This window comes from Drosophila serrata, unplaced genomic scaffold (genome assembly GCF_035046125.1).
Source record: "Drosophila serrata isolate PLE 108 unplaced genomic scaffold, ASM3504612v1 contig_240, whole genome shotgun sequence".
In the NCBI taxonomy this organism is placed as follows: Eukaryota; Metazoa; Arthropoda; class Insecta; order Diptera; family Drosophilidae; genus Drosophila; species Drosophila serrata.
Genome location: NW_028257138.1, coordinates 1,126,587 through 1,141,635, shown reverse-complemented (window position 1 = coordinate 1,141,635; position 15,049 = coordinate 1,126,587). Strand labels below are relative to the sequence as shown.

General features: G+C 40.1%; 1 protein-coding gene across 6 annotated transcripts in view; it reads left to right on the top strand.

The window, feature by feature from the left end:
- Positions 1 to 15,049, top strand: part of mtt (mangetout) — a 102,030-nt gene that overhangs the window by 54,288 nt on the left and 32,693 nt on the right. Inside the window, exon 1 of one of the 6 annotated variants that reach the window (XM_086830331.1) lies at positions 1,880 to 2,155. The exons of 2 other annotated variants lie outside the window; for them this stretch is intronic. The gene's annotated coding sequence lies outside the window, so the exon portion shown is untranslated. Of the gene's footprint in view, positions 1 to 1,879; positions 2,460 to 15,049 lie in introns of those variants that run through there. 3 more of the 6 variants (XM_086830332.1, XM_086830333.1, XM_086830334.1) reach the window with 3 other exon arrangements.

The window sequence follows — 15,049 nt, the reverse complement described above, 5'->3', positions numbered from 1 at the left end:
TCGTTGTCAGTTGCATGCCATTCTTAATTTGAAGTTTACTCTGTGTCTTTCTTGTCCTTGAACATTATTCTCATTAATTTTTGAAACCTTTACCATTGCAACATTTTATTTAAAGTATAAGTCAGTTTTTTATATTAAATAGTCATTATTCCATTTCCGGAATTCATCGTCATCCTTTTTTGGACTTGGAGTTCTTATCTTTTCTCTCCATTATTTCAAAGTACCAATTTACAATTCCATAGCTTTCCTTGTTGCCTTTCGGAAAGGTTTCGATGAAATCAAAGACGGCCAAAAATGCGGCCTTGGGGATAGATGGTGGAAAGTATATAGCGTCTATGGTTATGTCCCGAGCAAAAAGGTGGCCCTGCAAAAGATAAAACTCTCAAATATTAAAGGATGCACACACAAAAATTGTAGTTTTAAAATGTACAGAAAATGGACACGAATGATTGACGTTTGTATACTTTCTCAAGGTTTCCCATAATCCAGAGCCATAACCCACAATCTTCTTTTTCGATATAATATCACAAAGAGAGACGGAAAAGTTGGCCAAAAATGGTTGATACTTTTTAAATTTATCCCTTTTCAGGAATTGAAAATTTAACTGAAAAAATGTTTATATACATTTTTGAGAATAGTTATAGATTTATTCATCTTACAGTTGGACTCCTCAAGGGTTCCTTCAGAAAACAATCCATTTGACCTAGGGATTTGTCCGAGCTCAAAGTATGCACGTAGCATTTGGTGCCCTCGACGAATTTATCATTGGATTTGCAAACAATGTCTGTGGTTTTTGCTATAATGCTGCTGAAGTAACCCTATTGTAAAAAAAATATATATTATTATATATTACATAGGATAGTATATTATAAATACCCTTGGATAAAGTAGCCACAGGTAAAAATAAGAGAACTTCATCGTTTTAACTTGGCTTTAAAACTGAAATAGTTAGTTAGTTAGTTATACCTATAGACTAATTAAGATCTCTTTATAATGGCACTTAATGTGTTCATTAACTTTACAGTCCATTAAGCATTACCCTCAAAAGGTCTAGACTAAACCAAAAAAAAGTGTGCATAGTATATAGAACAGTAATATAGTTATCGAGCGTAAATTGGTAACAATTTCATTTGAAACAGTTCAACGTTTTGATATTCGCTTCTAAGAATAAAATAATGGTACCTGGAAAGTTTACAGAAAATCGCTGCTAGTTTTTTTGTTTTTTAATAAGACCCTTAACAATGAAGGAAATGCTCTTCAACAGAAAGTAAGATTGTTTTTAGAAAGAAGCTAACAGCATTGCAGAGGTCTTCGAGTTTCAGTTTAAAATCACAATTCCTACTATTACTCTGGAATTATAGTCTGTTTCTGCTGCTGCTTTCCTTCCCCTGAACTGCAATCAAATTTATGTTTTCTGCAATTGTGCTAGCCTGACATCGCATGCCAGTCGTTCGCACAAGAATCAATTTGCTGGAATTTCATGGAGCTCCACGCACACACAATGGCGCGAAAGGCAAACAAGGCGGTCAGCAAAGCGATTCCACGAAAAGGCAATAGTTGTTGGCGAATGCTTGGAATGTATTGCTATTGTTCGCGGACTCTTGACGGGCAGAGACCGCGACCCTAAGCCCAGAGGGCCTGCTGCCGCCCCTCCATTGTATAACAGCAGGACTTTCGGCTGATATAACACCGCGAGTCCTTTCCCCAGTCGCATGCTAACAAGTGTTTGTTCCATTCATAAATTCTACTAACCCAGTGGCCTCCAAAGGCGAGTGGCGAACCCGAAGCGAGCCGAGCGTCGACACGAAAGGCGAAGGAACTGTCCTACAGATTTTTAGTACACCCCTCTTGTATCCTGAATTTAGAACACGACTCCTGCCCAGTTGCTTCTGCTATCAGAGGACTTTCAGTTGCACGCCGGTCCTTCAACAATGCAGACGTTCGCGGAAGCTAATCACTGTCTCATATCTGAAATCATATCATAACTAACTAACAGGCAGTACGGAATACTGAACTAGTGTTTTGTAAAATTTGTTTAAAGTGAACAATTTTATATCTAAGATTTAAGAAATTAAAATCTCAAAGAAACGCAGTATTGTTCAGTTAAATTAAAAACTTGTTTTACTTTTAAAGTGAACGTATAAATGTGTGTGTGGTAAGAAATAACTAAAAGAGATTGTTTCAATAAAAAAAAAAATATAACAAACAACATGTGTAAACTTACGAAAAAAAAACATTTAAAAAGTAACTATATAAAAGTGATGAGCTTTGACGAAAAATTTAAGGTTTATAAAAGTGTTCTGTCTTCAATTTAAATTCGAGTTTATACTAAGCCTGCGGGCATCGTATCTCTATAAATAAATATTATACAAAGAAAAAGAGAACACAAAGAAACGTTCATAAAATATATTAAGTATTTGTTTGAAAAATACTCAAAAAGCAGTCATACAAACGGTTCGGTAAACTAAAATTCAACAGGAAACAAGCAAATATCACAGAAAATAAAATGAAAATGAATGAACAAGAAACAAAAAATATTATCCTCATAACAAGCCACTTGCTCTAAAGTGTTTTCTATTTTTTCGATAAAAAACGTCACAGCAAATTAAAAGTCTTGAGCAAACAAAGGCAAAAATAGAATCTGGCAGACAATCAGAAAATACGACCTTAGAAGCTTATTACTTATTTAGTGTAAGCCACTCGCTTTGACCCCTAATTAATTAAGTTGCCACTGGCGCCGCTTAATAAATCTGGAGACGTCTCGCCAGGGCAGAAAGATAAATCCTGCCCAGAGCCGAAACTAATTTCATTATCAAAATATAAATACACAGAAAGTCTCCGTGCAGGTCAGACCTTGGTTAACCTTTTCCATTTTTCTGTCGGTTGTGTTGTGTGCCAAAAAAGGACCAAACAAATATTAATTAATATAACTTCAAAATAATTTTTCGGGGGGCATAAGTACATTATTTGGGACTGGACACTGGGAAATAAATCAGAGAACAGAGAAGTTGCGGGAAAGTTTGTTTTGAGCTACATTTTTCGGTTTGTTTTTTCGTCTTTGTTACCTTTAATTACAAGTTGTTGGAATTTCTGTACAGCAATTCGTATTTGGGTCTGAAATAGGAAAAGTTTGATGGCCAAAATCTGAAAGTGAGGCATTTTAATTAAAGTGAACCGTCCGGAAAGTGAAATGTTGTCTTGTTGTTGTAAGCAAAGTACGTAGACGTTTCAGAATTTAAGCCTGCCTTTAAATGTATTTGGTTACATTTTGGATTTATGCTTGTTTCTGCAAAACAGGGAAAGTGAGAGTAATTCGAACAAATTATAACACATACGCCGTGTGTGCGCCCAGGTGTTCTGATAAACTTTGCTGGCAGGCTAAAGCAATTAGCAGCATTTAGGTGTAATTGGAAAATTATGCAAAAATCACAGACTGCCGGCAGGCCGTTGGCAGATAACAGAGAGAACTCGACTGATGAGTAAGATCAACCCGGTAATGGCAGTCCAAAAAATTTTACACACAATGTGAAACTGGGGATACACACCTGTGTGTGTCCCCGGACCCTAAACACAGTCACAGGATATTCAATTTCCTTGTTGAGGTGCCTGACATTTTGTAATTTAATGTTCATTTACCATTGCCAGTTTACCAGTGCTGTCACCCCTTGAACCCAAATATTAGAAAAATGTGGTTGGGGCACAGTGATAATTGCCAAAGTCTCTGTCAGGCAATTCCCTCGGGCCTGGTGGCTTTTAATGATAGTTTTGGGGACTGGTGGAAGACCGAAGCTAGGTCCTGGTCACGTAGCCGTGATGAATGCCCTGGCTGTCTTTGTCCTGATGTGGTTTGCTTGTGCCCCTCAGCCTTTCTGCCTGACTGCCTGCCTCTCCCCTGGGCGGCTGTTGACAAATTTTCGGCCACTGTCTACTGGATTTTGGCCGAACCTTTGTTTAATTACAAAATACGGCAATTAATATGTGAGCCTTCAGCAATTCCCAGTCCACAAATTACCGCTCTTTATGTAGTTTCAGTGTCAGCTTAGTTTGTGTTGGCTCTGCAGTTTCCCTCGAAATGCAGCATTTGTTTTGTACTTTGATAGTTTGCCACATTTCCCTAGTTGATAGTTTGCATTTTAATTATTTTGATCATTAATTATTCAGCGAAAAATCAAAGAGTTGTGAATGCAATTCCGGGTAACGAAACTCATCTGCTGTTGTCTTATAATTAATAAATTTATTGCAACTAATGAGAAAACAGCGGCTGTGACTGTTGGCACAGAAAGGAACTAATTAGTAAACAAATTCAGGGAAATTGAATTTCCGACATTCGGTGCACCCGTTTTGCTAGGAAAATAAGAAGAAAAAGAAGATGTTGTCAACATGAATAATTATGTGAAGGGTTCGACGAAGCGTATGCGCAATAATTAAAACAAATTAATGTCTCCTAATGAGCATGCAATCGCCCGGTCACGACTCTGACCGTGCTTTTCTATTAATTTATTTATGACCCGACCCAGCAATAAAAGTGACTCGGAGCTTTACCTGGTGCCCACCTGCGACCTGTTGCCACCACAGCTGTGTAGCCAGACACGCCATTAATTCTCATGAGTAAAATAATTAGAAAATCAAATGGAAATGCCGCAGCTGGCTGCGAGCCAGTGTGGATCTGTGCCAAATGTTTTGCGGAACTCGAGTTGCATTTGCCACCGCCACTGCCACCGGAAGCGGAAGTGGAAGTGGAAATGGCGCAACTGTGTTAAACTTTAGCTCGCGCGTAAAGTTAAGCAACTGCAAAAGTTGTTGTCGATTGTGCGGGAAAGGATGTGCGGCGAAAGGGATTTTGCAACAATACCCCCCGAAAAAAGGTAGCATGAAAGTTTCGGTTGAAAGTGGGATAGAGTTTCAAAGGACGCCGATAATTATCATAAAGAATGTCTTTAAACTTTACCCAATGGAGCTCGAATAGATAAAACTAGCACTTTATAAAACTAAAAAAAATCTTGACGGCTTTAAGATGCAATAATATTATAGACATGGCCATTTCCATTTGCAATAAACTATTCTCGATTGTCGGAACTAGTTGCCTCTGATGCCGGCTTAAATCTTTTATGATTAAAAACGATTTGACAGACGCAAAGGTAATTTACCAAAGCTGGGTATAATTTTGGTTTAGTTTTATTTTTATTTTTTTGTTTGCCGTTAATTTAATGTGCTTACAATTTGTTCGAGTTTCGCTTTTTTGCTGTCACAACTTATTTGCCAAGTACCCCAACCAGATACGTACCGCTAATTATGCAATTATTTTTTTTCCCCCATCGTCCTTCGCCCCCAGTGGACTTTTTATGACTTTTTTACGACGCTGCGGAACTTTTGCCAACAGTGCGAAAGTTTCGTTTTTTTTTATGGCGACGTGGACAAGTGGTCAGCGTTTTAATTTTAATTGTATTTAGATAAGATTTAATGGTGTTTTTCTTTCCCGACAATGACAACGTGAGCCGAGAGCTAAAAGTTAATCAACTTGAGATGCTAATTTCACTGCAGCATTCATTTCATTTTCCTTGAAGTTGTGGTGTAAGTGAGTCATTTCAATGGCCGACAACTCATTTTCATTCTCATTTTCATTTTCATTTTGCGTTATATGACTATATACTTATAACCGCGTGCGATGGATACATATGTTTGAGTGCGATATATTTACACGGTGCCTGCACAACATAGTGTGGGCCATAAAATATTTAGTGCTTAGCTCTGTGGCCTCCACATGCGCATTTTTCTCGGTTCCGCTGGATTACCGTGAGCGGCAGACAACAAAAAGAAAAAAAAAAAAGAAAATGAGTAAAATAGAGAGCGCTAAGCGTGCTCGAAAATGCCAAACAATAGACTCCGCACATACCGTGTACCTACCGAGTAACAACAGCAAAGGACGACGGGCAGGACGAGCGGCAAATAATGATCTTTTTGTAAGGAATGCGAGGGAGAGAATGCGGCGACGGGGGGAACAGGGGAAAGTGGGCTTACAGGAGCAAACAAGCATCACACACGCACACACACATCCTTCTCGAAGGAGTGCAAATAGTAGCGCACACGGACAGCATTTATTTTTGTTTGTCATGACTTTGCGCTTTTGCCATCCGTTTCGGGGAAGGGAAGAGAACTGAATGGAGGAAGCAGGACGAAAGGACGAGAGTGAGCGGAAGGGACCAACGACAGCACACGCCATTTTTTTTCGGGGGCTTTGTCTCTTTCCCTTTCGGTCCTACCGTTCTGTTTGCATTTGTTAGCATACATTTTGGCAGCAGTGGCGGTAAACGGGGCGTATGGATTATTATTTTGTCGCTAAAATCAAAAACCAGTCCGCAGTGGCTTCTGACGATTGCGTTCGTTTGGAATCACTCAAAGATAGACTTCACTTATTGCAGTAGAAACCAAACCGATAAATGTCTTAGATTTACCAGTTTAAATAGTTTCGGCGAAAATAATACGACATAAAAAAGGCCATATCAACTGCTGTAACTCAAATGCAAAGCTATTGTGTCTTTTCTGAGAACGAAACAAATTTGATGGAATACAGAATTTTCAATATCAGTGGGATATTTTTTAGGACGAAGTCAACAAGACTAACAAAACTGTTTTATTAACAGGAAATTACTTGCTACAGAAAACGAGTTTAAGTGGAAATGGAAGCTAGTATCAATGAGAAATTAATTAATATTCAAAAGTTGACTAGAAAATTTATAATCTGGTTGGCTGCCCATTCACACGAACAACTTTTTCCCACGAAAGGAACTTTGCATTTTTTTACAAATATTATTAATTGCTTTACAGCATACTCATGCATATGGAGGCGACCTTTTCACTTGGAAAATAGTTTATTTCCGGGCACATACAGTGATAATTAATTCAGCCCTGGCACACGCATAGAATTTTAAATTTTTGCGAGCAGAGCTAGTATTCTCGCTGAAAAGGCCATGGTCGGGGTGATGGCGAAAACTCTCGTATTAAATTATTTGCCGGCCATAACCACGTCTCTGATGGTCAGGCAATGGCACACACGCAGTAAGTAGGCAATGGATTTTTTCAATTTGCGTTACTTGCCAAGACGTTATGCAAGTCACGCGCCGCCCACAAATACAAGTCTGTTTTTCCACGCACACACACACACACTGGTTTTTTGTTGTGTGTTGTTCGAGGGATTGTATGTGTGTTTGTGCAGAGGGGAAGTATAAGAGGGGCAGCTGTAATTCACAATATCATGTGCTCAATGGGCTGTGAGGCCAAAGGCAAGCCGCACCAGTCGGCGCTGCTCTTTTGATTTATGCGACATTTCCACACATTTGCCTGCCATTAACATTTTGCCTCGTTGCCTGTCAGCTAGCAAACCTTGACGCTCGTCGACGTTGCTGCCATTCCAGTCCTGCCCCCAGTCCTTGTCCTTGTCCTTGTTCTTTGTGTTCGGTGTGTCAGCAGTTCGCTGTTCGCTGTTCGCCTCCAGATTCCTTGTTGTCTTTCCAGGTTCCCAGATTGAAATTGATTGGCAACTCCGGCAATTGCAGCGAGGGGGGATCCTGCTCATCTCGACCCAACAAATTGGTCCTGAGAGCAAACTCCTGTTCTGGCAGCTTAAAGGAGTGCCAGGAAGTGTTTCCCCAACAACGAAAAAACTACCTCAAAGCATACGAACTATGCCTGAAAGTTAGCAGCTCGGAGACGAGAAATATTTAATTTAAGACCAAGTTCACATGAAAAACAAAGAAGTACAATTAACCAAACTGGAGCTGCAACTTTTAACTTTATAGTTTGAAACACACAGAAGCTGTTTCTCTGATGTATTACTTTGGAATTTTATGTCCTTGCAAAGCATTAATATTTCAGTCAGAAGTTTGCTAGGCAGTAAAGGAGTTTTTTTTCTTGAATTTTTTAAAATTGTTAACTTAATATGCAGAATTTTTAACCCTATAAATACTAGCACAGAGCAGATTTCCGAATTAAAATGAATCATTTTTTGACTTGTTTATGAATCTTAAAGTTTAAAACTTTGTATGGATAAAAAATTTTTAAATAAAAATATTGATAAATATCGATTTAAAAAATGCAAACATTTCAAGCTTTATTGTTAAATGAAAATATTTTATGCTTAATTGTTATTTCTGTCTTGCCTTGTTTTTTACTGGACCCTAGACATTGATATGAAATCGTTTTGAATGGTATATTAAATTATGTTAATCATATTTTCACAATTTAAATGTATGAAAAGTCATTCAACCGCAATGGGATTTGAGTTTGGACTCGCAGTTCCCCGGGGCGAAGGCCTTCTTACATAGAATATCGCATTACCTCATGTGGATGTGCATAAGCTATGTCCTGAATTCCTTTCGGTCTACTGCACATATATAGACTTGTCATAAAAGTTCTCTGCAGTCGGAAGCCCTGGTAACCGACAATCAGTTAGGGGTTGAATTTTTCTAAAAAGCTGATTAAATTTCATTAAATTGTAACATTTAATTCAAAAGCGAGCTTTAGCTAACTTTCAAATCATTTATTTAATTTACAAATAGAAAAACTGCCATGTTAGCATTGATTTCTTTAACCAACGAAGGTCAAATTGTTATCGATCTCCCATTTATTTCCTGTGCGCTTCGCATTAATATTGCCAGGCCACGGGGCGTATACTCAATGTCCTTAGAATGGAGGAATTCGTTGTGACCAGAAACCAAGCAAACAATTATGCGCATCCATCTGGGCACAGCTCATGAGCACAAATAATAGCAACCAAAGGAAGAAATATGGCCAAGGTTATTTGGGCCGCATATGAAAATGTGGCATATGAAAATGGCGGCGCTCCTGCTACTGCTTCTGAGTGGCTGCCTAAGTGGCCGGCTGTCTGGACCGTTTCAAGAGTTCCGAGCATGACTCTCTCTTCATCTCGAAACACATGTAAAGGCAATATTTACGCCGAAACTACAGGCATAAGCTGCCGGCTCAGCGACCCCAGCCCAAAGCCCGGGCACGGAAAATAGAGCACGAAAAAGGTACTGGCGGTCGGAAAGGTGGCCCAGGCCAAAGCACGGAGAAGCATGGGGACGCCGGGGGAAAAATTGAAATTTATATTTACGCAGCCCATAAATTTCTGGCTTTTCGGCTTGCTCCCTCTCTACTCTATGAGCTAGTGCTTATGTAGCTGTCAGTGGTGACAATTTAACTAGGTTTTTGGCTAGTTTAGATTACCAAGGTCGTGAGCGGAAAAGGCCATAAATTACAGAGATACTTGTCGCAATGTGCATTTGTTTTTTTTTTCAGTTTCTCTATGAAAGTGGAAGCAAAAAATTATGGGGAAGTTGGAAAAGTTTGCAGGGTTTTAAAACATCAAGATGGTATCAAAAACTAATTAATATATGACAAACTTTTTGGTTAAAACTCTATCTAGATTTTAAAGTAAAAAAATATATATGATGACTCTTAGATATGCAAATATTTCTGCTTCAGCTATTAGCTCAGAAATTCAAGCCACTTTCCAAGCCTGAGAGACATTCCTTGTGATCTATTTCCGGCAACACTGTTTTTCCTGTCTATTTGGGAAATTGTGTGCAGGAGGGGTAGCGTGCCAGTGTGTGTGTGTGCTCATGGGCAGCTGACAAAGTTGAGGCCTGTCATGTTGCATATCCAAACTTCTTGGCTAACCCACGCACGTCTGCCGGCGACAAGTTTGAGGGGCTGGGCTCTGGCTCTGTGTTTTCAGTGCTCAGTGCGTGTCTGCGGCGTGTAATCAAATTAAAAGTTGGAGCAAGGAATTGCTTTTAAAGGCATTAGGCCGGCGTCAAGTCTTTAATGTTTCATGTGATCATTAGGTGCACAGTACCCAGCCCTCCCAGCTGGCCCGATGCGAAGTGGAGCGTAGCGAATCTCTAGGATCTTATCCAATTGACAGCCACCCAGCTAGGAGCCTGGTTTTTCGGTGAATGCGATGCTGACACGCAATCAGCCAGCTGCCAGAAACTAGGGCCCACTCAGATAATAACTTAATTACAGTTTGCTGTGCCTATGTGCCGGTGTGCGGCTTTACTTTTTGGCAATTACAGTGCCCGGCACTGGTGCTGCCACCTGCCTAGGAGCCACAGCCAGGCCGGAAACATGTGTATTATCAAATGCCAGTCATTAGACCACCTCCTCGCCCGAATCCCGGCCATGTAGTGGTAATTTATCTCAAATGCTCTGCGGTCTACACGTGTACGCAGACACTCCTGATGACAGGAGCGAAAATAATTAAGCCCCGTTATGCGTAAAGCATGAACATCCTGGACTAGACAGCGCAGGACGAGCAACACATCAGGGCAGATTGCCTACTAACCAGAGATGGCACCGTGACAAGTCAAACTTTTCCTGGTCTAAACTGAGCGAACGCTCTTACTGGAAACTTTTTCCCTTCTTGGCTTTTTAAGTGCAGGTGCTGATGATGCTGCTGCAAAATAATTAAAGTTTTGCAACTCTCGATTGAAGGGTTTTCCAAGAATTATGAATGAACAACGGAAAACAAGTTGGGATTGAATTATTAAAAGGCAAGGCAATGAATTAAATTGCTCGTAATAGCCTTCGATCTTTATGAGTTATATTAAAAGGTATTTAATTTAAAAAGTTTCCTATTTATTCCATGTCTTTTAGTTTCATTTATTAACGTATGATTACCATTTAAGCCTGTGGAGTTTTCCTTTTGATTTCCTTCCATCTTATACATTTTCTTTTGCTAACTGCTTGACGGTTTCCTGAGACCTCCAAGTGCTGAGTACCTGAAACCGATGGTGGGGCCAATCAAGGAGCTGAGGATTTCTGAGTGAGTGGCTATCTCTCGGTGCTTGAGATATCGCAGCCATCAGGCTGAATGCCGGGCCACTCGGATCATCTCTGGCACAAGTGGAAAGAAGCTGCGGTTGCTTCCTGGCCCGCCTCTCGACCACTTTAATTGGCACTCGAGGGCCACGTTTATGGCGTCTGCTTGGCTTGCACTTTCGCCCGACGCCATTAGCCACGAAAGCTAACCGAGTCCGTCTACAACTAATGCTACCACTACCACTAGTTGGACCGCCTTCCGGGCAGCGTTTTGTGCCCTTTTTTGCCACACGCTTTTCACTTTTCTTGTGGCTAAAACGGCGTTTATGCTCACGTCTCCCCACGTGCCATGATTATGCATATTTAGTGACGTCTGCGCCGGCGCCTAATTGAATATGTATGGGCCAGAGTTTGGGCTTGGGCCTGAGCTTGGGCCTGGCAGGAGCTGCGGTCTGAGGAGTGTGTCAAGTGCGACAGAGTGGTAAATTAATTGGCTTTCAAACCGCTAGGCAGCTCGTCCTGTTATTTTTAACTCTTTTTTTTTTGCCAGCAGAAATTGAGAATAGAAAAGGCTTGCCAAGAACCGAAATGTAAGCCACATTTGACAACCGGAAAGGAAATGGTTTGCGGTTTCACTTAACTGGTTAGGTCCTTAACTGAAGGTTAAATTCAGCTTAAGTAGTCAACTTTCTATACGTTCTTTACCTAGCTTGAACATTACTACTATTTGACAACCTAATAGCTTCCAATTGAGTATTCTTCCACTTCATGAGGAATCCCACTTCTAAGTCCATTACTTTTACGTTGCACTTGTTTTTTAATGCCCTCCCAAAAACAATCTGTGTTAACCAGCTTCATTGCACAATACTCTCTTTCCCGTAGCTGTTTTCACCCAGTTGCAATGGTTTTTCTCCAATACAGCAGTCAGAAACGGAAGCAATTGAAAGCAAAAGCGAAAATCGAAAAACACAAGCCGTAAAGTTGCCAACATAAAAAAGGAAAGTTCGGAGGGAAAAGTGGGACGACTGTTTCGGCCTGGCCGTAATTAGGACGATCAGAGTCCATCGAAGCAGGAATGAAAATTAAAGAGTTTTTTACTCCCGTTTGGCTTACTTTTAGGGTTTCGGCTTTAATTAAAAGTAAATTCATGCTCGGTCGAAGGCTGGTGCGACCTTGTCGCCTCCTCCGCTCCTGCGAGCTTGGTCCTTTATTGGCAGCCGTGCGGCGTATTTAAGCCGTAAAGTACAATTTGGGACATGGACACGGAGAAGGTTTCGAGGGCTGGGAAACAACAGAAAAAGCCAGCAACGTGCGACACATTTGACCCTTTTTTTTTGGCTTCCACTCGGCATAATCAAAATTTACGCAGCCTGAACGCTCATGCAGCTGTTGTGCCAGTGTGCCTGTCCCTGTGCCTGTTTTTCCGCTTTTCCCGCTCGCTTTCCCTCCGGCTAACTTGCCAATGGTAATCCCCTCGCCCCTATTGGTTTCATATTAAAATGGCCTGTCAAATGGCTTGAAAACTGCTGTCGTTTTCCGTTTTTCCCACAGAGTTTTTGTTTGCCGTTTGCATTCCGGAAATGCCCGAGCACCGAATATGTTGTGTGGGACTTTTGGCTAACTTTTGGACAGCTGAAAATGTACAGATTTTATGTTGGGAATAAATGTGCTGAATGTTTCTAAATAATATATATTTCATTTATTATTTAAGATTGCATTTAGTTGAATTTATTGAATTTTTCTACAAGATTAAGTTAGTTTGTTACACACTTGCAGGGTATTATAATTTTAGTCAGAAGCTTATTACACATTGAAGGAATCATTTCCGACCCTATAAATCACATACATTCTTGATCAGCATTAAACGCTGAATCGATCTAGCTTTATCCGGCCAAAATTTAATTTTTTTTTTAATTTTCGAAAATTTCAAAATTTTATACGACGTAATCGTCAAAATTGTCAAAACTTGACCAAATTTTTAATGTTTTAAAATTTTTAATTGGGTATGCAGATTTGTAACCCTAATAATATTTAGCACAGAACAGCTTTCCGAATTGAAATTAATGCTTATTTTGACCTAGTTATGAGATCTTTAAACTTTGATTTCCCGGAAAATTCTTTCTTTTTAAATATTGATAAATTTCGTTTCAAAGATTAAAATATTTTAATTTGATTAGGTCCAATAATTCGATTGAAAGCTGCAAGCTTCGAGTTTCCAAAGTTACTTTCCATTCTTGTTTCTTAGTTTAATTTAAAGTTTTCAAGAGCAGCAGCAAATAATTATTAATTTCCTCTATTCCGAGAAACTTCCGAGCCTTACTGTACTACAAACTCCGTTTGCATTATTCATTTTGAATAAAACAATTTAATTTTGCATGGAAAGAATGGAAAAATCCACGTCAAATATTACCCGACGCTTTTTAAGCTCTCACTTTGGCGCAAGGCGAAATCCTCCTCTGGAATGTTTGTTTGAACAAAGTCCAGTTTTTGGGGCTTGGGTCCTCGGCCTGAACCCTTTTGCCCAACAATTTAATGTGCTTAAAGAATTTTGACACAATTCTGACAATAATATCGAAAATGGCGACCCTTTTCCGGGGTGTCCTTTGAACCGGGCACGGAGTCAGCCCTCGGCGAGGTGAAAGGGTCCTGGTGCTGGTGCTGCCAACTCGCCAATTATACAAAACTCGGGGCATTACTGTGCTTAAAAACAGCTGAATCCTCCACCCGCCGGAATCCTTTGTCTAACGGGCTCTTGTGGTGCGGTCATTATTGTTTTTCAGACAGCCACTATTTGCAGCTGCTGCTAGCGAAAATCATCACAACGAGAGGACTTCAATCTTTTTGTCTCCCATTCCGTTGCTCATTTATTTTTGTTTTTACTTTTTTGCTTATGCGCTTCCCGCTATCTGGTCCATCGTAAAAATATAAATAAAAATATTTATGCAGCATTACGGGCTCTTTTTCGTGGGATTTTTATGACCCCGTCCGACGACGAGCTATTAAAAGCGGAAAAAGCTGCTAACCGTCGAGGAGGAAAATATATGTTTTTCAAAATTGGCCGCCAAGCAGGGAGCGTGGCTCAAGGTCGAGCCCAGATTTGGGCCCGGGACCTTTTCGTCTTTTTATTAATTCCAATACATTGAATTTTCCATAGACAAAAAGCGTGTTTCGTGTTTAGCATGGCAAGCCGATTACCGTTCCCGGGAATCTTAAAGCCTTTAAAAGGCTTACTTGCCAGTCGGCCAGCAGGATGGCCAATAAATTTTACATTTAATGCGAGAGGAGCCCAAGGATGACATCTCCGGGGGTCCACCAGGCGAATTCGTTCTCGTCTCTCCTCGTCTCCCTGCTATCCCGAACGTTTTTATTTATGAGCTGGCAAATTATGCGCCATCAACGCGGACAATTAGAAACTCAATTGCTGAGCCCGAGGCCCGAGGCCCGAGGAATATCCGTTCCCCTGCCCATGGCGACATAGAACTGACAAAATGGCTTGTCAGCCTTGGCTTAGCAAATAATTTTGCATAGTTTTTCTTTTTCGGTCCTTCATGCTGGACGCCAGGAAGCCCTTGAGGAGGCTTAGAAATAAAAAGAGGAAATCTCTCGAAGAATAATGGATAGGAGAAGAGAAATGAGGGAATTATGTTGTTGGCATGCAAAACATATTTCTCTGTCGGGTTCAGATTTATTTACAATTATGTTGAGAGTCCTGCAGGCTCAGGATGATTTTATCTTATCCTTTTGAGTATTTTTCTGTGCTATTTTAATTTTTATTTTAAAGTGTACTAAAAGATACATATTTAATAAGGGCTTTACTAGTTTAGATAAATACATTGTCAATGCAAAGTAAGCTTATTGATAGAATTAACATTCACATTGTTCAAAAAAATTTAAAAGAACCATTTTGAAATGCATTTTTTATTTAATGTATTTTATTGCTTACTGTACTCTTTAATAAGCTTAACATATTTAAAGCTCTTTCCCAGACTTGCCCTAGAGAGAGTTTATATAATTTGATTTACTCCTTTCGGCTTACAAACTATGGCCAACTAATTGCACATCAAAAAACTTGAATGAAAACTTAAGGGAGGGTGCCGGGCCGAGAAAAACCCTTTTACGATGTACTAAATTCAATGCTCTTGAAGGTCTCTGGTGTGGTTTGGTCAACACAACAATGCGCCTGACTTGGTCTGCCCTTGCCTGGACTTGTCGTAAAAGTCGGAAAATC